Raw genomic sequence first — 23688 nt, 5'->3', positions numbered from 1 at the left:
TGCTTTAACCCTTTACTTGATTTCACTCCCTTGTTTAAAAGTGTAGAGGAGAGTCACAATTGACTGCCTATTTTTACCAGATCCTTAAATAAAGCCTCTTTTTTTTAAACTTAAATCATCACTTTTAACATTTTAAAAGAACAAATATGAGTGAGCACCACCAATCACTGCTCAAGCCTCTAATTTCAATAGCCTCTCTATGCTCTTGATTGGTGCCAATCACTTTGCTATGCTTAATCAATGTTGCTCCTCAACTTTTTCAATTTGTTCAAAACCTCTATCACGCTTCGATATTTTTACTTGACAAACAACATTCAGACTAGTCAAACTTTACATATTAGAAACACTGTGATCATCTTTTTCTCTCGCCTTTATTCTATACCCTATACAGGGTTTGAGACGTCACATTACGTAATCCTGGTTATGCGTTATATATTTCTGCTCTACCCTCGCTGGGATTTGAGACATCTCCTTCTAACTCCCTTGAGTCAGGACTCCGAGGCGCTACCTTTTCTCTTCACAATATTTCCTGTTACTCAAAAATTATTACAATCCCGTCTCCTTATTTTGTACACAAACGTGTTTATTCATTTTCTCCTACCTCTGTCTTTCACAATACATACTATAATCCATAGATGGCAGGCATGCTATGCTGGTGGTCATGAGGATATGCCCTTGATAGAAATGAGACCATACTGCAGTTTGTCACTCACCTTATCTTTTTCAGGCATCTCCCCCTGTCCGCAAGCACATCACCATGAAGCCTGGGTCCTTGTCCCTGAATCTTCTGAAAAGACCTTAGGGCCCCACGTTTGGGTGCCACATGAACCGGGGGTCCCATCAATCATCTAGATTCTATGAACACTCCTCATTGATCAGACAGAAGTACAGAAAATCTGACGCCTTGGAGTTTCTCAGCAGTCTTTATTAGTTGTGGTTATAATACACACTCTGGACACACTGAAAGACATTTTGCCTTTCCCTTGCTTTTATAGTCCGCTGTACGCCAAGCCCACAAATGCATAGCTGGCATCCACATTTTTCTGTGACGCACAAATCTGATATGCTTATTTTAGAATTGGCTAGACACGACTACGACAGTTCTGAACTTTTGCCAATAACACCTTCATCACATCAGTGCCTACTGTTTATCTGATTTTTAAATCCTGCCAAGTTAGTTAGGGCCTTATACAGTTGGAGAAATAGATCAACTTTATTATATGGTGCCAAATAACACAGCTGGTCTCTCAAAATGGTCTACATGACACACATTGTGCCCTCTTCATTCAGAACATAGAGAAATGTGTCTAAGTTTCCCTTGCTTTATCTGGCTTCATCATTAATCTTGTCTGCTTTTCCTGCCAAGTTTCAATTTTAACCTCACAAACATAATTACTTCACTGCGAGATGCTGCCAAAGACTATCTCCAATGTATCAACCTATGTTGCTTGACTGAAAACTCTTGGCATGAGTCATAGTTTTTCACACCTGGCTTACGACTGGACACCATTTTGTACTTGAGTTATCCATTTTGATATATATTTTTGTCTGACAATGTATTAATTCTCCAGGGAGCTATTATTTATGTTTTTAAACATCTCTCACTGTGTATCCCTTATTCATAATATATCTTTATACAGTCATGATATGTATGCGATATTTAAAGCACCCTTCATTTCATTGGTCATCCTAACCCAAATATGCGCAGTGCCAGGTGCACTTTTTACCTTAAATAAAGGCACTATAACCCTGATTCCTGCATTAATAGAACCATTTGATCCACCTATCATGTTATCTATACTCAGTAGAAGGGGCCGGGGTTGGCACCCCCTATAAAGCTGAGTTCTGTAGGATCTGAAGATGCCTCTGATTGGTAGCAGGAAGACAGAGATTGATGGAACGGGAGAAGTATAGATGATAATGTGTAGATGCTGAAGAGTTAGAATATAATTTGCAGAGAAGGTGCAACAGGAATAAGAAAATTAGTTATGTTTGGGGTGAGTGATAGAGATGGGTCCAGTCTAAATCCAAGGTGCCTGACAAACAAAACTGGTACAGAGGTGTAAGGGGGCAGAAGTGGGGTCTCAAAGGCTTGAAGAGCCACCAAAAATGATCAGATATGTTTTATCTGAGCTGAGCACTTAGTGGCACTTTGTGTTGTGCAGCTGTCAATTTTTGCAGCACCTCATTATGTTCTGAATACCAGTTCACAAAAGTACAAAAAAATATTTCAAAATGAACAAGCACACACTACACCTGTCCTAAGATGTAATGTGTAGAACCTTTTTTTCTAGCATGCCAAGAGGCACTACACCCAATAAGCCTTTTTAAAACAATCCCTGCTCCTGCCAATGCTGATTGCTTTCCTGTAAATGGAACAAAGGAACTTGGACTCTTCACCTAAAATCACAAGGCTGCACTGTAGCAAATCATTTCACCTACAAATGTCGTTAGCTTTCATCCCAATGGGTTAAACTCACTTGCAATATCTGCAGCATGCCCCATATCATAAGGTGGCACTTTAATGAGTCTCTCCTCTTTCCAGGGGTGATAGCGCTCAAAATTCATAATTGTTAAAAATATAAAGGATGTGCTCATGATCACAAGGCTGTATTGGATCAGTACTCAGTACTGCTCTCTACCCAACAGTGCCAATTGCATTTGTCTGCGGAAAGCTACAAAGAGCTTACCTGTTCAAAGGCATTCTGGCTTCCTGTCTATAACTGTGCTACCAGCGTGTTTCTATTCAAATGCTGGTCTCCTTAATTCGAAGGTATGGACATTTGTAACTATGCAGATTCTGCGGGCTTTTCAGTTCATCTACTAAATGACCCATATAACAACTTCTGCTATATGTTTGTGTTGCTGTTTTTCTTACTTCTGGCCTTATATTCAGCCAACCATCGTTTTAGAACATGTTAGAACTGTTTGGATTCTGGACTTTACCTGGCATCCTTTCTTCAGTACTTACAGATGAAATAATCCTAAATTACTTTGTGTGACATGTTTAACCAATGTCTTTTTGTCTTGTCTTTTACAATAACTATCACATCCTTTAATACTTCTTGCCATGAGTCGTAAGGTCCTAATGGTTCTATGTTCTCTTACCGAAAACAATTACAGTGCGGTACATTTCCTTCAGGACAAAACTCAGAAAAACACTGATTTCTTGTTCTTTTTTTTTATTTGGTGTTCCCCTCCAACCCCCCCATTTTTTGACCCTTATAACACCACCCCGAACCCCATCCCGACCCAGTTTAGCCCCTCTGCCCCACTATCTTTTATTTATTTTATTAATGTTTCTAGTGTTTTTCGGTGTTATAGTCTACTGTGAAATGTACCACTCTGTAATGTTTTAGATATTTTCCCTGGATACCAGTCCTAATGCACATCCGTGTATTAAAAGCAAAAATAGTTTCCTACATGCTACGTGTCAGCATGGCTGCATTCAGAATGTATCTGATTGGTAAGCTTGAACCCATTTTCCACACGGTTTGGCTTCATGTGCTTACACAGCTCCAGTTCCTATTAATTGAGAAAACACCGGGAGTGACCATAGACACATTTCTTGAACCAAGAGACCTTGCCCTAAACCATAGTTTGGTCATTAGTCACAGATGGGATTTTCAGATCTTCCAAACTTTCAGAAGACATCTACTCCAATCCGTCTACATTCTCCTGCTACAGGATGTCTCTTCTACACTAGACATGTTCTCCATTTATGGGTATAAGCTAATGCAGTTATGTCCTATCCTCTAGCACTAGTGTGGGTATGAACAGTATCACATGTCTTTTTGACAACGGACTTACTTTTGTAAATTCTGGTTATGCTATTTACTAATGAATTTATTTTGTATGTGGACCTAATACATATAGCTGGTTATCCACGGATTGTGGCGGAAATTGCTACATGGGCTACATTCTGCTTGCTATCAGACACCAAGTAATGTGCCATCCCCACCAAGAAAGAAGAGCTAGGACCTCATTCTGAGTCTGGCAGAAACCCTTCCAGTGCTCCCGGCAGGTTGCCACCGGACACAGAATGAATTACTGGTGCCTGACTTCCCAGTAACACCGGGGGATTACAACCACGGCGGCCGGGAAGTCAGGTGCCAGAAATTTTGTTAATCCCCATTCCCATAGTCCCATTGGACTCTATGGGAATGGGACACAGGAGCACTGGCTACCATGGCTGCTGCACCCGGCAGGGTCAGACTTGTCAGGCACAGCGGCTCCGGCAGGCAGGCTTGTAGTTTGCCATTCCAGAAACAACGGTGCCGGTAGGCTTACCAGCACCGTTGTTTCCAGACCGACAAACTTATAATGAGGCCTATAATCTGGATGGGACATTTTCATTGATAGCATGGGATACATAATTCCTGGAATAGGTGTTAAACTGAACTGAGATACGATTCTGAAATTGTGCCTAGTGCTGGAGAAAGTGGAAAATGACAGAACAATGTCTCTTTCATTGTTCACTCATTAGCATGTAAGCTATACATACCATGGTACTGCACATTAGAATGGCCCTAAATCCTATTCTGGACGCCATAGGAAGTGTGTGTGCTCTCGTGGGATCAGATGTCAGGCTGAGAGGTCCTGTGTCCGCGGAAGCTGCTGAACCCCCGACAATCCCCCTGAAATGTAATTCACAGAACTAGATTTCAATTCAGCTCTGCAAACTACACCCCAAAGGGAAAGGGGGAAGTGGATAACAAAACAACACCAGGCTGACTGCGTCAAGGCTAACCAAAGCTGAACCTGCAGAGGATATAAGAAAAGCAGATACAAATCCTTTTATTACCTACTCAACCTTAAGAGTGGGAAAGACTTTAAATCCGTAACTAATAATTAAGAATCATACCTGGTTCTTCTCTTGAAATTTCTTAGAGAAGCTTGTAAAGAAGCTGAAAATCTCTCTTACTTGAGACTCTTGAAATTCACAGCAACTTCTTAATTTGGGCAAACCTGGAAAGTTTTGTTCTTTGCCTTTTTTCCAAAATTCACTAGTTGTCCAGTTAAATAGTTTTTATTTTTTCTTTCCTTTTCTTTCAAGCCTTTGTTTTGGTTTCAAACTTTTTACAATTCAATAAAGTTTGTGAATTCTTGAAGAAACACGTGCTAAACACACACGCGGATAATCTCAATACAGAAGATTTGCACGTTGAAAACTTCCTGCGTTGAAGAACACGCGCACTGTAAGAAAAGTTCACGCGCAGAAAACACACGCACTTGTAAAAACACGCAAAGCAGTATTCACGCGCAAACGGAATCACGCGCAGATAACACACGCGCTAGTAAACTCCCGCGCTGATGAATTTCCGCGCCTATTCACACGCGCCTTATAACCTACGTGCAAAAGAGTTCACACGTGGTCGAGTACGCGCGTTAAAAAGCACACGCGCAGGTAACCACCAGCGCAATTGAGTTCTCGCGCTGAAGCACACGCGCTTGAAAACACACGCGCAATAGAGTACTCACGCGGCAAACAGATTATCGCGCCAGGAAGCACACGCGCTGGAAACACACACGCTATAGAGTTCTCACGGGACGAACGATTCTCGCGCTAAGAAGCACCCGTGCTGGAAAACACACGCGCTATAGAGTTCTCACGCGGCGAGCCGATTCTCGCGCTAGGAATCACACGCACTGGAAAACACACGCGCTATAGAGTTCTCACGCGACGAACAGATTCACACACTAGGAAGCACACACGCTGGAAAACACACGTGCAGTTGAATACTCTCGCACGCGCAAAGTTTCAACAGTTAGTTTCAGATTACACGTAGTACGCGTTTCACAAATAGCGTTCAAGCGCACTCAGAAAGTTCAAACATATAAATTCAAAGGTAACATTTTGACGAGTTCTGACTTAAATGTCATTAAGATAAACAGAGCTGCAGTTAAAACAAAGTCACTTATCTCCAGAACGATTTCTTAAAGATCTTCAGAGTTTCCTGTCTTCAAAACGAATTCCTGACAGCTGATAGCTTCTCCTGAAACCCCCAAGAAAGTAGCCGCTCAACTGCTAACGCCTGAAGGATAAAATCCACCAGGCCCAAGTCTAAAGCAGGAGCAGCCACTAAACACGTCCTCTCAGCTGGGGTTTAGATGATGAAAGGCAAAGAGTGACAGTTTAGAATGTTCATTGTTGTTCAGCAGTGTTTTCTAACCAATCAGAGCTGTCACTGTGAAACTCCATTTTGCCTTGGGTCAGAACCAGGATTCTGAATCAGCAAGTTAAGGCCAAACCAACTACAATAGAAAACTTCCCAGCCACACAAGGCTAATCTAAAAAGGATAATAAAAGAGAAATAATGGGAAAGAAACTTGAATAAGGGAAAATAGCCTGAATAGGGGAAGGAAACCTGACAGTACCCCCCTCCTAATGCCCAGTCTCTGGGCCTACCTTATGTGGATTTTTAGCATGAAACTTAGCAACTAAACGGGGGGCATGTACATCAACTGAATCTTCCCATGATCGTTCTTCAGGTCCATATCCCTCCCAATCAATTAAATACCGCAACTTTCCCCTCACTTTCCTGGAATCCAAAATTTGTTTAACCACAAATTCCTCAGATGAATCCTCCAAAATCACTGGGGAAGGTGGTGTTCTAAATCTAGTTCCTGAACAAACTGGTTTTAAAAGGCTACCATGGAAAGTAGGATGTACCTTCAAATGCTTGGGTAATTTCAATCGTACTGCCACAGGGTTGATGATTCTCTCTACCTCGAATGGGCCTACAAATCGTGGACTGAATTTATTCTTCCCCTTAATTTTTAGGTACCGGGTAGAAAGCCAAACTAAGTCTCCCACCTTATATTCAGGACCAGCCTTCCTTCTCAAATCAGCACACCTTTTATATTTCAACTTGTTTTCTCCCAGCACCTTTTTTGCTCTATCCAAGTTATTCTTCATTAGCAACAAACGATCTTCCACTCTCGGATTCTGGAATCCTCCAACACCTCAAAACTCAGAAAGCGAGGATGAAACCCACGACCCAAAAAGAAAGGGGACATAGAAGTAGCATCTATACCACAATTGTTGTAAGAGAATTCTGCCAACCATACCAAATCCACCCATTCCTCTCCAGCTTGTAAATAACACCTTAAAAACTTCTCCAATTCCTGATTTACTCTCTCCACTTGTCCATTACTCTCCGGATGCTACCCAGAAGTCAAACTAACGTCTACCCCAAGTTTCCTAAAGAAGGCCCTCCAAAATTTTGAAATAAATTGAGATCCCCTATCAGAGATAACTTGACTTGGGAGTCCATGTAGTCGAACCACACCTTGCAAAAAACTATGAGCCAGTTTTTCCGCGGTAACCTCTCCCTCCATTGGTAAAAAATGCGCTTCTTTAGTAAGAAGATCCACCACAACAAGAATGGTAGTACAACCCTTATCTTGAGGGAGATCAACAATGAAATCCATAGAAATAGTGTGCCAAGGACGAGGAGGAACAGGTAACGGCTCCAATAAACCATGCAGCTTCCCAACTTGACTTTTTGCTTGTGCACAGACTACACAAGTTTTAACAAAGTTCAATGTGTCTTGGCGAATTTTTTCCCACCAAAAGTTCCTTCGAACCAATTCCAGAGTTTTTCTGAAACCAGGATGTCCTGATAAAATGGATTCATGACAATTTCTCAAAACCTTTTCTCTTAACTCTTCAGTAGGTAAATAAAGCTTGTTATCAAAAAATGGAAGATCGTCTTTCAAACTTCTGGCTGGATCCAGCCTCACCCACTCCTCCATCTTCTGCAAGGACATATTCTGGCGACCTTCGTTCAAAAAATCCATTTCTTTAATGGCTCCGTCTAACAAAAAACGTTCTGGAGCAATTAGAGGTTCTGGCTCCAGAATCTCTCTCTCCTCACTACCAGGAAATTGGCGGGATAAGGCATCAGCTTTTTTGTTCTGACTTCCGGGTTTAAAAGTCACAACGAAATCATAATCAGCAAAGAATAAGGACCAACGAAGTTGTCGTGGAGACAAGGTTCTTGCAGATTTTAAAAACAATAAATTTCGATGATCAGTAAGAACCGTTACCGTATGTCTTGCCCCTTTCAGAAAATGCCTCCATTCTTCAAAAGCGGGCTTTTTTGCTAATAGTTCATGATCTGCTATTGTATAGTTCACTTCAGCAGCAGAAAACTTCCTAGAAAAGAATGCAACTGGATGTAGTTGACCAGTAGTTTCATTCCTTTGAGAAAGCACCGCCCCCAACGCTAAATTTGAAGCGTCCGCCTCCACAAAAAAAGGTTTAGAGAGATCAGGATGAATTAGAATCGGACTAGAAGTAAATTTTTGTTTTAACTCTTGAAAAGCTTTTTGTGCTTCAAGGTCCCAGTCAAATTTCACTCCTTTTTTCAAAAGTCTCGTTATAGGAGCAACCAGCCGAGAAAAACCTTCGATAAATCTCCTATAAAAATTGGCAAACCCTAAGAAACTTTGTATTTCCTTAACCTTAGTAGGAGAGGGCCATTCAAGAACTGCTTGAACTTTTTTAGGATTCATTTCCAAACCCTTAGGTGAAATTATAAAACCTAAAAACTCCACAGAATCTGTATGGAATTGACTTTTTTCCAATTTGGCAAACAAATGGTTTTCTCGCAGCTTTTGTAAGACTAAGCGAACATGTTTCTGATGTTGATCCAGGTCAGAAGAGAAAATCAAAATATCATCGATATACACGACTATAAAAATATCCAGGTATTCTCTAAAAACCTCATCAATAAAAAATTGGAAAGCCGCTGGAGCATTACATAAACCGAATGGCATAACTTGGTATTCAAACAGCCCAAACCTGGTCTTAAACGCTGTCTTCCATTCGTCCCCTTCCTGCACAGGCACAAGATGGTAAGCTCCTCTCAAATCTAATTTAGAGAAAATATTTGCTCCTTGTATTTGATTAAGCATTTCCGAGATGAGAGGAAGAGGATACCGGTTCTTAACAGTAACTTTGTTAACTGCTCGATAATCTATGCAAGTTCGAAGCGTTCCATCCGGTTTTGGTACAAAAAATAAAGGAGAGGCCGCCGGTGACTTAGAGTGACGAATAAACCCTTTGGCCAAGTTTTCCGTCAAATATTCTTTTAAATAATCATTCTCTTTCTCTGTAAGAGCATATACTCTACTACTAGGCAAAATTGTTCCTGGCTCCAGCTCAATTTTACAATCAAAGGGCCTATGGGGTGGTAATTCTCCTGCCACTTTCTCATCAAATACGTCCCAAAAATCTTTGTAACACTGGGGAAGTTGACCTACTACAGCTCCCACATCATGACATCCAATTCCAGTCTCAGCCAGAAAACTAGACACTGAATTACTTTGTTTGACATCTTCCTCAAAGAGACTTCCTGAAAAGCAATTCTCTTTACAGAAATCTGACTGCATGTCAATTGTCCTAGCACTCCAATTAATCAGAGGATTATGGAGAGTAAGCCAAGGCATACCCAAAATAATCTTTAACAAAGGAGCATCAATTAACTCGAACGAAATTATCTCTCTGTGACCTCCTGATAACTCCAAAGTTAAAGAACCAGTTCTGTGAGTAATAGGACCAGAAGATAGAGACGTACCATCAACAGCCCTAGCTTGCTCTACAACCTCTTTCTAAAGAATTGGAATTCCCAAAGATTTTGCCAGACCCCAATCCATGAAATTCCCGGTGGCACCTGAGTCAAGCATAACGGGACCATTTCCCTTACACTCCAACTCAAAGAACAAGGATACATTTACAGTTATATGGGGAACCGCTGTCTGCACAGTATTGGCGATCTGTTGTACCTTGACCGCTGAAGTAGAAGTCTTCTTGGGAGTGTAAGGACAGTTCCCTAAAAAGTGCTCACCTCTTCCACAATATAAACACAGATTGTTATCTCTCCTCCTAGCCTTTTCTTCCACAGTTAAAGGACCTCGGACCCTGGGAGGTGGATTATTCCCTTTGGATCTACTCTCTACTTTAGATCTATCCACTCTAACTAGAGACTTTACGTCACTCTGACAATGACGCCTCTCTGCCTTCCTTGCACTCAAACGAAAGTCCAATTGAATAACCAAATCAATCAGACATTCACAAATAGAAGGGCGTTCAACCACTCCAGACAATGCATCCTTTAACTCATCTCTAAGGCCCCAATAAAACAACAAGGCCTGTTTTTCCTCGGGCCACTTGCTTTCTAACACAAGGGACTTAAATTGTGTTATATAAGCAATCAAGTCTCTATTACCTTGTTTGAGTTCTAAAAGTTCACCATCCACTTCCAGAGATATCTGTCTTCTATCAAACATCTTTCGGAATATCTCTAAAAAACTGGTGTAATTTCCTAAAACCGTACTCTTTTGACTCACCAACAACCCAGCCCAAGCAGATGCCTCCCAGAAAGATAGGACAACATAAAAGTTATCTTAGATGCATCCGAGGGAAATAATTCTGGTCTACTCATAAAATGTAATTCACATTGCGTCAAAAACACCCTAAACCTCTTGGGATCCCCATGATAACGTTCTGGAGGCGCCAAAGGAACTGGCATAATTAAACTCCTTACCCCTTCTGCCACTGGAGGCGCCCGTTGTATTTGTGGTAATTGATCTCCACCTTCCCTTTATAACTCAGGTGGAGAACCAGCACCCCCTGAAACCTCATCCTCTCTCCTTTCTCCCCTCTGTTGAATTTGTGTTACTTTAACACTCAAGTCATCCACCTTTTGACTAAGTAAGGCATTTTCATCCCGAGATATTTTCAACTCCTCCCGTAACTCCCTGATCAAAGATCCTAACGCCTCCATGGATTCGTCGGGGTTCATGACAGCTCGGGCGGACAAAATTATTGGCCTTTCATTCTGTCAGGCTGAGAGGTCCTGTGTCCGCGGAAGCTGCTGAACCCCCGACAATCCCCCTGAAATGTAATTCCCAGAACTAGATTTCAATTCAGCTCTGCAAACTACACCCCAAAGGGAAAGGGGGAAGTGGATAACAAAACAACACCAGGCTGACTGTGTCAAGGCTAACCAAAGCTGAACCTGCAGAGGATATAAGAAAAGCAGATACAAATCCTTTTATTACTTACTTAAACTTAAGAGTGGGAAAGACTTTAAATCCGTAACTAATAATTAAGAATCATACCTGGTTCTTCTCTTGAAATTTCTTAGAGAAGCTTGTAAAGAAGCTGAAAATCTCTCTTACTTGAGACTCTTGAAATTAACAGCAACTTCTTAATTTGGGCAAACCTGGAAAGTTTTGTTCTTTGCCTTTTTTCCAAAATTCACTAGTTGTCCAGTTAAATAGTCTTTATTTTTTCTTTCCTTTTCTTTCAAACTTTTCTTTTGTTTTCAAACTTTTTACAATTCAATAAAGTTTGTGAATTCTTGAAGAAACACGTGCTAAACACACACGCGGATAATCTCAATACAGAAGATTTGCACGTTGAAAACTTCCTGCGTTGAAGAACACGCGCACTGTAAGAAAAGTTCACGCGCAGAAAACACTCGTGCTTGTAAAAACACGCAAAGCAGAATTCACGCGCAAACGGAATCACGCGCAGATAACACACGCGCTAGTAAACTCCCGCGCTGATGAATTTCCGCGCCTATTCACACGCGCCTTATAACCCACGCGCAAAAGAGTTCACACGCGGTCGATTACACGCGTTAAAAAGCACACGCGCAGGTAACCACACGCGCAATTGAGTTCTCGCGCTGAAGCACACGCGCTTGAAAACACACGCGCAATAGAGTACTCACGCGGCAAACAGATTATCGCGCCAGGAAGCACACGCGCTGGAAACACACACGCTGTAGAGTTCTCACGCGATGAACGATTCTCGCGCTAAGAAGCACCCGCGCTGGAAAACACACGCGCTATAGAGTTCTCACGCGGCAAGCCGATTCTCGCGCTAGGAATCACACGCGCTGGAAAACACACGCGCTATAAAGTTCTCACGTGACGAACAGATTCACGCGCTAGGAAGCACACGTGCTGGAAAACACACGCGCTATAGAGTTCTCACGCGATGAACAGATTCACGCGCTAGGAAGCACACGCGCTGGAAAACACACGCACAGTTGAATACTCTTGCACGCGCAAAGGTTCAACAGTTAGTTTCAGATTACACGTAGTACGCGTTTCACAAATAGCGTTCAAGCGCACTCAGAAAGTTCAAAAATATGAATTCAAAGGTAACATTTTGACGAGTTCTCACTTAAATGCCATTAAGATAAACAGAGCTGCAGTTAAAACAAAGTCACTTATCTCCAGAACGATTTCTTAAAGATCTTCAGAGTTTCCTGTCTTCAAAACGAATTCCTGACAGCTGATAGCTTCTCCTGAAACCCCCAAGAAAGTAGCCGCTCAACTGCTAACGCCTGAAGGATAAAATCCACCAGGCCCAAGTCTAAAGCAGGAGCAGCCACTAAACACGTCCTCTCAGCTGGGGTTTAGATGATGAAAGGCAAAGAGTGACAGTTTAGAATGTTCATTGTTGTTCAGCAGTGTTTTCTAACCAATCAGAGCTGTCACTGTGAAACTCCATTTTGCCTTGGGTCAGAACCAGGATTCTGAATCAGCAAGTTAAGGCCAAACCAACTACAATAGAAAACTTCCCACCCACACAAGGCTAATCTAAAAAGGATAATAAAAGAGAAATAATGGGAAAGAAACTTGAATAAGGGAAAATAGCCTGAATAGGGGAAGGAAACCTGACATCAGAATGCTGTACTTTCTCCCAAAATTAAAGTGATAACCTCACTGACACAATTACACAAATCAGAAAGTCTGTAGCTATACTGCATAAAGTAAAAGTGCTTTTGGCTCAATAGGAGTTTCCAGAATATGTGAAATGTTGTTGGTTCTTGCAGTCCTGTTGGGCATAAATTGCATATATCTAGTGTGCTTGTAAATGCCTGTAGAAGAAAACTGCTAATGTACTGAAGGTCCATGAAAACTATCTCATGATGAACACTTCAGGCAGAAGAGAGGTGTTGAAACATGACTGGCCTGTTAGAACTGTTGTCTCGGAATTTGTAAAGGTTTGAGTCTAGTAATGTTTAGTCACAAAGTTGGAGGATTGTAGAATAGAAAATGTAGTTAGATGAAATTTGGAGTCAAAAGAATGTTAAGATGTAACATATGTGCAAATGAATTTAAATGAAAAGGGAAATGTATACATATTTAAGAAGGTTTGGGCCTATTATCCAGGCCTAGTATACTTATAGAGAACTTAATTTTTAAAATATATTTCCTTGCTGAAAAAATGGAATCCCGCCTTGGAAAATAAATCCAGTAATATTCACACGCTGTCACGGATTTCCCCCTTTCTCACCTGAGTTCGATCCTTGCAGGAATTCTTGGAAGGAGCCTTCTTGTGTACAGATCGGGTTTTGTATAAGCCCGCGGGAGCCTCTTCTGGTTCCAGTGTGCATTCAGCGTTCAGCGTCCAGGGGTACTTGGAGTCTCCGGGAAGTCCAGGAATCAAGGCAGAGTAAGGAGGGAGGAAGGGAAGAGGGGGAAATCGAGGGTCCGGGAACCAGGAAACAAGAGATTAGTTACAGCGAACTACAGAGCACACGTCTAGCCACTGCAAGCGGTAGCGTTGAGACACGCGGGGCCGCAGGGGCGTGGTTTCTTTGTAGAATGAGCTACGTCTGTCGTGGAGGCTGGTGGAGAGCGTACCACCTTAGACAGCCATGTTGGAAGTACCAAGGAGTGCAAGCCCCGTTGTGACAGAGACTAGGAAGTGTCCAAAAGGGACGCGTTCTATGGATCATGACACACGCTTGCTAACTGTTACACCCGACTTTGTTTATGTACACAGAGTTAAGTCTTATCACAAAGTGAGCTGACCTTATCTGAAATGAATTACAGGTGCTGCTATTAAAAATGTACAGAACTATTCTCACCTACATTGGAGTCTCAAGTCAGATTTCTTTCCTAGACAATGGAAAAATCAAATACTCCAGATTCATAGAAATGGGTGCTAACAGAACACACATGCCAGCTTCCTGACAATTTCTGTTTTTATGGTAACTGGTCAAAAAATAGAATGAAAAGGATGTTATACTTAATAAGTCAAATAAAAAAATGTAGACTCACAAACGTTCAAAATGCAGAGTAAACAGGAACGTTGAATTTTAAAATAAACAGCCAGTTAAGGGCAAATTGGTAGCCACAACTTTTCCCCACATCCACTCCTCCTCAAACCCTCCAGATTTTCTGCAGCTTATCACTGCAAGCTCACCTCTTCCTCCCTGCACTGCTCATCTACCTTTCAACCACATTGGCTTTTCCGGAGCTTGAATGCAGTGGAAACTCTCCACCAGGTGCGATGCTCCTGCCACTAGCTGCTGAAGGCTGGGAAGTCAAGGGACCAGGATGTTGCCCATCCTCCTCATCAGCTGAGATGGCCCACATTTGGATTTGCCACCAGTGTCATGCAGCGTACCCTGGCAGCAATCATACCAGCTTCAATCGCGCTCTGTTATCTGTGTTCAATCTGGAACTAAGAGGAACCACTTGCCTCCTCTTCTAGGCTGCTGCTTGCCCCCAAGAAAGGTATGCAAGTAAAGTAGCTGTGCTCTGACTAAAATGAACTGGCTGCAGAGACCACTCCTTTGCTCTTGAAGATGTTAATCACTGTCACTGAAAACAGCTGCAGCATCTGTACTTCACAGGATTCTGGGCCTATAGGAATCCCTTTGTATGATATTCCTCCTCGAAATCCTGGTTTCTGAACACTGGAATCGGATGCAACAGACTCCTGATCTCCTTCTGTATTAACCTCAAATTCGCCCTGAGATTTTGCAACCCGCAATGCTACCGGGCTTTTGAAGCCACCTCCATAGAAATAAACCCATTATATGAGAAGTATCGAACACATTACGTGCTTATTGTTAAATAGCTTCACCTGCACCATTTCTTCACGTAGCATAAGACTATTACATTTTCTCAAAATATCTACCCAAGAACCCATGCAATATAATCCATCTGTCATGACATTACATTGACCATGACAAATGTCAACATTAATACAGCTATAAAAAAACCATGACTCATTACTACATGACCTTATCGTAGATCACATGCTGGATGTGCTAAAACTCTCCATATCCTAAATGGATGACTCTTCTCGCCCGATTCTTGATCTTCTCACCACCAAGAGCTCCAAAATCATAACATGGCACAGACCTGCAAAAGAAGGAAGAGGGCTAGTGTTCACTCACCAGGCATTACGTACTTTGACCCATTCTGAATTAGACCACCAGACCCTCTTGTCTCGTCAGAACTCTACAATGCATCACAAAAAGTAGTTAGATAGTTTCAATATTTATTTCAAAATCGATCCTAGAGAGTAAGATTAGTCTCTCCCCTTTTGACCTCTACCAAGGAAGGTTGTTGAGTCTCTCAATGCACCCCTTTATCTCCATTACTGTTTAATATCTATATTTTCCAGTGATCTATTTTTTCCATAATTTGGCTTACCACTCGTATGGAGATGACACGCAGGTATCTGTTAGAGCAAATGGACCCAATGATGACTTCAAAAGTGTCCAGGTGCCCTGATGAAATTGGACTATTGATGCTTCACAATGGACTTCAACTGGATGCAGGCAAGATGTAAGCGATCCTGTTGGGCCCTAAACACTGGTTTAACAACAACCCTCTTTGGTATACACTTTCTGGACCCATATGATCTCCCTATAACCTATGCCAAGAGATTCAAGAGTCTAGGAATCTATTGGTAAGTGTACTTGGACATGACTTCCCAAATCATAAAGGTTGTTAAGACATCTTTATTTAAGCTCTGGCAACTTCGTTGGAATGTTCCCTTCCTCACAATGTGATCCTGCTACTGTGCTTAGTACCATAGACAATTCGAATCTTGATTATGCAAACTCCCTCTATGCAGGTTTTTTGAGTTGTTAACTACAATGTCTTCAGTGAGTACAAAAGGCATCCTCATTTTCTAGTTGGTCAGAAGGAAGTCTGATTGCACTTTCAGAAAGTAGTTGCAATAGCTCCAAGCGAGTTGGGGAATCTCTTTAAGATCCCGAGTTGGTTTTTAAGTGATCTGGCTCCAAAGTACTCAGAACTTTAGGACATGCTGAATAAACTGTCTTAATCCTTATGTTTAGAACAGTCTTTACTTCTTGATATTCCAAAATCCAGTTTTAAAACGAGTAGTGATTGTAGGTTCTAAAAGATCACTTTTCAACTGTGGATAAAACTGGTATTAGCAAACCGAAGTTTAACTCATCTACTCCTCTTTCAGGATGCCTTAAAAACCCACCTATTCTGCCATCCTTCATTTCCGCTTTCTATTCTCTCCTTTTCATTGTTTTTTTTTTAAATTTCTTTGCACCCAGACACATTTGTTTCGTCTGATTTGCTTGTTATAAACTTGAATTAAAAATGTCTCAAAAGCCAAATATCTCGAACTGACTTTACGCCTCTCTCTCACGTTTGTGGCCCACATCATCTGGTACTTTATCCTATAACTTCTCCATAGTATGAAACATTTTCTCCAACTTTTAAACTTTCAGACTTCAACAGAAGCACTCATTATCCCAAAACGTTACCATTGTAATCTAATACCAGAATTAACCATCTGAGCTCTTTTAAATGAATTGCAAATTCTGCCGAATTTGGCAGCCAGACTCATCTCTAATGTCAGTCATCATATTCGCCCACCCTCCGTTCTCTATTACACAAAAATGCCAATTTAAATCCTTGGTTCTGATCCAAAATCCATTGTATGGGAATCCTCCTGACTACTTATATAAGCAATATTCCACTTAGAAACCTTCCAGACTGTAACCTTCTTCCAACTAAAACCTGCTTGACCCATACACCTTCAAATAATCTACAATGGGAGGTGATGTTTCATTGTTCTCGGCACCCGCCTTCTAAATTTCCTTCCTCAATATCTCAGTGACATCTGCAGTTTTTACCAGTTCTGATGCAATATGAAGACCTGGATTTTCACCCAAGCTGTCTAAAATCTTTCCCCTTAGGTTTGCCACCCTGCCAAGCACGTTGAGTCTTCTTTGCAATAAGGGTGTTCTACACATTTCCAAAATAAAATAAATATATATGTTTTGAGACTGCATGAAGGGATGAGATTGTTGAGGCAGCCAGTAATAGTATTGTTAGCTACGGATTAGGTATGGATAAGGTAGGTACATAGGAGAAAGTGAAAGAATGCTAACCCAGTTTAAGAACAAATGTTGGGTTGAAAAGAAGTTCAGAAAGGGTGAAGAAAAGAGGGCTTAAATAAACTATTTTCTCCTCATCCCAGTCCTTACATATCAAGAGCTAAGCCAGCCTCCTGACTGGCACCCAGGTCCCATAGCTAAATTAGACCAAACCCAAACCAGAGAAATCATAGTGTCTCCCTTTCCCTGGGATGGGCCATAAAGGGCCACCTCAAGCACATTTCCTGCCGTTTTTTGTCTGTCCCTTGTCGAGGGCTCTCCTTGGCATCTTCCTGTGTACTGCAGGTGAGCATGGTCCTCCAATGGGCTTTCAGAATAGCGAGTATGATACAGGTAATCCCAGGCCCATCGAGGCCTGGGGCCCATGTTGAGCCAAAAAATGGTTAAAGTGGTAATAGTACTGATAGGGTTTCCGGAGGCTGGCAGGGCTGTCGATATTTGCTTCACTGAACGTTCGGTTCTGAGTTCTATGGTGATGAGGGCAGTAGAGCAGGTCTGCACCACTTGCTGTGCCTGGATTGCTGAATGGGCAGTCTTCCAGGGTATCACCAGGCAAGCGTTTTTCAGGGGAGCAAGGCATTAGGTTGGAATGCTGGGAGATGATGTTCTGAGGACTGCAATCTTTGCTCATTTTAACTTAAACGGCAACAATGCCAGGTATGCATCACTTGCTGTGCTTTCAGTGCAGAACAAGCAGCCTAGTCTGTTGCTCCTTTTACCTGCAAGAGGCTACAATCCTTTATTGAGGTTTATTATTATTCTACTGCATGCCAGAATTTATTTTAAAGAGTGCTATCTGCCTCTGCTGATTTGCAATAGAGTCACATCAGAAGCATTGGTCAGGTGGTCATGGCATTACAATTGGATGTGGGGAGGTGGTGATGAGAATCCTGGCATTCTCTACTCTTTTTTTAATTGAACAGTATGTGAGCCTGAACTGGCACGAAAAACCTCATATTATGTTCTCCTCATGCACACTGCTTGGCAAAAATCTGCACCACATGCTGGACCGTCTCTCAGTGCAGCTTGCTTCCTACATTGAGTGAGTATCCAAGGGTCCAGTGGAAAGGGTCCAGCGAACCTCAGCTGGCTTTGACAGGAGATGTGCCTGCAGTCATGGGGGTGTTGCCTTACTAGGAGATACTGGGATGTGGGCCCAAAGGCATGTTTTTTTCACTAGCAAGAGGACTCCGTCCAGTTCAAAGGACAGAGCTCTGGAACATGAATATGGTCCTCCTACTTTTGTGTGTGGCCCCTTAGTCATTGCTCTTTTGTGTATTGAATCCCAAAGCTGGACGGCCATTTTGAGAATCACCAGGCAGAAAACAATCAGGGACACCTGACTGCGCCGCCCATTTCAAGCCCCCCAAACCTGACTCCCACACACTCGTTCCCCAAACGTCAAAAACCCTACTTCGCCAAAAATCAATTTTAAATGTACCCTTACCATGACCCCCAAAAGCAATGCAGCAGGAACTGCAGCGAAATGGCCACGGCAAGGTGGGCAGGTACCACAGACAATGTCTTTGTAGGTAGGTTTGTTGGGGATGTGAATTATTATGATGCAGTCCTCAGTCCCCCTTGCCTTTACGACAGTTGTAGTGTAAAAGGCATCTAAACACAGAGACGTGGGAGGGGGAATAGCTTTACCCTCAGCAGCAGGCTCCTCCCGGCTCGTGCTCTTGTCTAGTTTTTACCGCTGGGGAGGCACTTTCAGACATAATGACTGGCCCCATGTATTCATTTTAGAACCTTTCAGTAAAAGAGGGATAGGCATGGAGTTTGAGATTCATCGCACCTCCCATGACAGGGTTTAGGAATTGAGCCTGCAAATGACGCCCATCACGAGCCTTCTTTAATTGGGGCATTTGAGGAGATCGTTGTATAATGTCACACTTGGAAAGAATAATGACTAGCTCAGTGAGTTAAGCTGTCACTCCCGCATGTGCACCTTGGCCCCTCTCACTTGTGACTGCCTTTGCATTTCTTGGTGATGACGCCGTTTGATACAATACCCAGAAGAAGTATGGTTCTAGAATGAAGTGCTATACATGTAGAACTTTACTATTAGTGTCTGTTTTGCGAGAAGGCAGAGTGACTGATAAATTCCAGTTCCCGCTTCTTGCACAAGTGCTTAAACGTGGTGAACATATCTTGCCCCTAAAGGACTGCATTTTGGAAGTAAAAAGGATGGTAACTTGGAACTAGCTTATTTCACCCATCCAACTGCACACTAAACTGCTACTGAAATGGTGCTTTTTAGCATCTGATTCCCATTTGCAGCGCTGATACTCGGGTTTCCGAGGGATTAATAGGCTGTCCGCTTCAGTTGGTGGCCCTTTAGTCATAGCACCACAACAACAGTGGGGCAAGCATTCTGGTACTTTCTGCTTTATTTGTATTTCCAGGTTTGCTTATTATGCGCTTGCCTTATTAAGCAAGCTAGGGTTTGTGGTAAATGGCTCATCTTAGCCTACGCCCTACAATTTGGAAAATGTGGCTGCATCATGCTGTTGGTGTTTTGGATGCATACTGTTTCATATAAGACAGTAACAAAATCAATTTGCGGTCACCCAACTTGTTTAACTAAACCTAATTCCTAATAACAGCGCTAAAGTTTGTTTTTTGTGAAATTTTGGCCTGCAGGTTCTAAGTGATTGTAAACTCGGCCCAATGCATAGTTCTGGATCTGACGTCTGTTTAATCTCTTAAAGGTAGGTGAGGAATTCAGGATGGAGGTTAGGTTTTCTTTAGTGTGTCTGGGGTGTGTTCTCTATAGATAGACCTAACTCAGCCTTGGTATACTGATATCACAGTTAGTAGATGGCTGTCAGCAATGTACATATAAACAGGAAGATATCTAGTAAGACTATAAAGGTAGCTAGTCCATGGCGCGTAGAGAATCCTACCATCCTAAATCCTATGGTAACCGCCTGGTAGATTTACTAGGACAGCCAGTCTATTGCACCTAGTAGACTTGAGGCCACCCCATAGTGCCTAGAAGAATCTATGAGGGTAATTGGTCTTTTTCCACAGACTTTTGATGACACAGCAACATCAAAAATAAGCTCCATCTGTGCTCTTGGTACGTACAATGAACCACTTCGCTGGACATCTGCGCCATCCATCCACTGACAGCAGAATGCAGCTACGACCTACTACAAAATTCAGTGGTCGAAATGTATGAAAACAAGTAGTGGAACTATGTTCCCTGCTGGCTGAAGTAATAAACTCCTGGAGAACTGCACCTATTTGTTCTAACAAGTTTTTATTTTACATTTCACAGTTTGCCGCTCTTCATAACGCGTTTCGGCAATGCGCCTTTATCAGAATTGGGCATTTACATGAGTAAAGGGCAGAGGAAAGTGCTGAAAAGGGGAACTGGGGATTGACAATGGGCTCTGGGAGCTGTAGGAATGGTTCTGGGGTCGAGGAAAGGGGTGGCAAGGGGAGGGGGTTCGGGAAAAGGGCTGAAAATAGGAACTGTGCCAATAATGGTCTCTGGGGGCCATGGAAAGAGCTTTGAGGTGCAAGTAAATGGGTCTGGGGAAGGAGCTCTCGGGGCATAGGAAAGGGGTGACAAAGGGATCTGCATTCGAGTGAAGGAGTGAAAAGGCACTCTGGGGGATGAGTGAAGGGCTCTGGGGGCTGAGGGAAGGGCTCTGTGGGCTAAAGGAAGGGTTCTAGTGGCCTGTAAAGAGCTCTGGGTGCAGAGGAAAGGGATGGAAAAGGGCTCTGGGGGCAGAGGGAAGGATCTGGGGACAGAGGGAAGGCTCTGGGGTAGAAGGAAGGGATGACAAAGGGATCTGGAGGCTGAGTGAAGGGGTGAAAAGTGTGGCCGCACGCTCCCAGTTCACCAGAGCAGGTCCCACCAGACACTGGGATCAGCCGGTGTGACAATGAAACGGCAGTCACGTAGTGCACTGCGGGCAGAGGATACCCTACAAGGTCTGGATCACCAGACCTGGACACCGTGGTTGGGGGCACCCAGCTGACAGCGGCCTCGGCCCTGGGGGCTCCCAGGCCGGCGCTGCAACAAAGGCTGTGGTCACACGGCAAACACAAAGACCACACAGACTCAGAGTTGCCACTTCCTGGGGCTCTGCTGCAGTGACCCTCATGTGCCAGCAGAGCTCCTTTTATTGAAAAGAGTCATGACAAAGGGGTGATGTACCCACAGTTAAATGTGCCACACACAACACTCTCTCCTTTATTATAACAAAACCCAAAACAAACATACAAGAACAACCCCCTAATGGGGTCCACAACTGTGGTGCATTCCAGTCCCCACACCACTCATGTCAACTACAAAATCGCTGCAAACTGTGGTACTCTCCAGTCCAAGCACCCACTGGAAGTCCAGCGACCGATGTTAGGATCAAAAGATGCCTGGATCAATCTGTCCGCTCTGGGGCATCCCACACCCGTCCCCCGGCTTCTGCTGAAGGTACTCGTGGCTGCTTGTGCTGCTGCAGGACAGGAAGAACACATTCTCATCATCTTCATCCACTGAATAGTCATATAACCTCCTCTGGTGATCCTCTGCCACGTGGACCGCAGCTGTTTTGGGGGGCTTCCTCCCTTTGGCCTCCTTTGATGCACTTCTTGCTGATTGTCCAACCACGCTGGCCGGTGTTGGGGCTGGGCACACCCGTGCAAAGTGATCCTCTTTTCCGCACCTTCCACACATATGTCCTATGGCCGGGCACTGTCCTGTGAGTGTGGGAGGTCCCATCCACACTGATGGCAAAATGTGACACCTGGTTCTCTTAGTGGCCACTTCCCTCTTCTCGTTGGCCTACCTCCTTGCCATTTTCCCACAGCAACACCTCCTCCAACTTCACCCGTTGAATGGGGGCTTTCAGCTTGAGCTGCTGCCTGCAGAGGTCCATAGCCAAGGCACACACCTCTGCCAGCCCCTGGGCATGGCCCAGCTACAGTATTCAGTTGAGGCCCAGCCCTGGCTCCCTGAGGACTTGTTTCTGCAGCTTAGCAGAGCTACAGCCATAGATGATCTGAGCCCTGATCTCGTCAACCTCGAAATTTTCCAGAGCACAGGACAATGCAATGCCACGAAGCTTGCCATGAAATGCATTGAGCCTCTCCCCTTCTTCTTGTCTTGCTCATCTCATCCTGAACCGTTCATAATCCCTGTTGATCATGGGCATAAAGTACTTGTTCAGTGCTGCAACGACTGCGTCATATGACTGGTCTATGGGCCGCAAGGTCTTAAACAGTCTATGGACGGCCGGGCCGGCTGAATACAGGAGGGTTGGGTCCTTCGCCCTGTCCTTGATCTCGACAGCCTCGAAATATAGCTCGAAGTTCTCCACCTGCGCAGTCCACCGTGGTCCTAGACTGGCCGGTGCTCCTACCACTTCGAAAGGATACAAAGGCACAGCTGTCCACTCTGTTGATACGCCCCTTCATTTTCCTCGTCCCCCATGATGGGCACTTAACCTTGCCCAGTTCCATGCCACCAGGGTGCACAGGCACTCCCTTGGAGCCGCTACCCTGTGGCGTCAGCTCCTGTGGACTTTGTTATTTAATTCAGGGTACAGCCCTCCACAGATTGTGGGTCTAGGTGTAACGTCTTAAGTACAAATGAGATTTTGTTTATTCGGGGGTTGAGTACTAATGGGACTGAAGAATGCCGGTTCTGTAAATTAAAGGGTGTAGGTGAATCCTTAAGGCATTTATTACTGGAATGTCCAACTCTTCTGGAGAGGAGACTTGAAAGCTTTTCACAGTTTGTAATGAACACAGCTTGGGTTGATAGAAACAAACTCTGGTGTGACATGCTTCATGGCTCATCTAATGCCTTGAAAATAAAAGTTAATGAATTCCTGAAAAATATTTGCTCGTTAACATGATAAGGGTTGAGGGGTGGGATAAGGCATCTGTTCAGCTCCAAAGTACTGTTTTGTGTGTGAACCACACCTGGTGTTCACATAGTTATAAGGATTAGGTATTTTAAGTTGTGAAACATATAGGAAGTGATGTAAAGGTTTTAGGTTTCTATGTGGGTAATATAGTATGTGTTTTTTTGCCTAAAAAGGTTTTAAATGATTGTATTATGTGGTAATGCGGTTATGTCTTAGAAAATGGAAATAGCTCTCTTTTCTTTGTGTCTTTTGCATTCCTATTTTTAATGTAAATGCAAATGTATGAGTAATTTCTTGTGAAATCAATGTTTTAATGGAATCTGTTCATGTTCTTCTTATGGTATATATTTTTGTAAAGGTTTGAATAAACCAAAACAAATAATAATAAAAACAAAAAAGATTGTGGGTATTCTGCTGGTTGCATTCCTCCACGGGCAGTGTTGCTCAGTGTATGTTCTTGCACTCCTGCCCCACACCCCCCTCAACTGGCAGGTGCGGGTACAGACACTCATGTGGTACCAGCAGGTATGATCAGTGCTGCCTGCCCTGTGGGCAAATGAGGGATGCAGGCCCTCTCATGCAGGATGCAG

This window comes from Ambystoma mexicanum, chromosome 2q (genome assembly GCF_040938575.1).
Source record: "Ambystoma mexicanum isolate Mex_15411 chromosome 2q, UKY_AmexF1_1, whole genome shotgun sequence".
Lineage (NCBI taxonomy): Eukaryota > Metazoa > Chordata > Amphibia > Caudata > Ambystomatidae > Ambystoma > Ambystoma mexicanum.
This window is presented reverse-complemented; position numbering follows the sequence as displayed.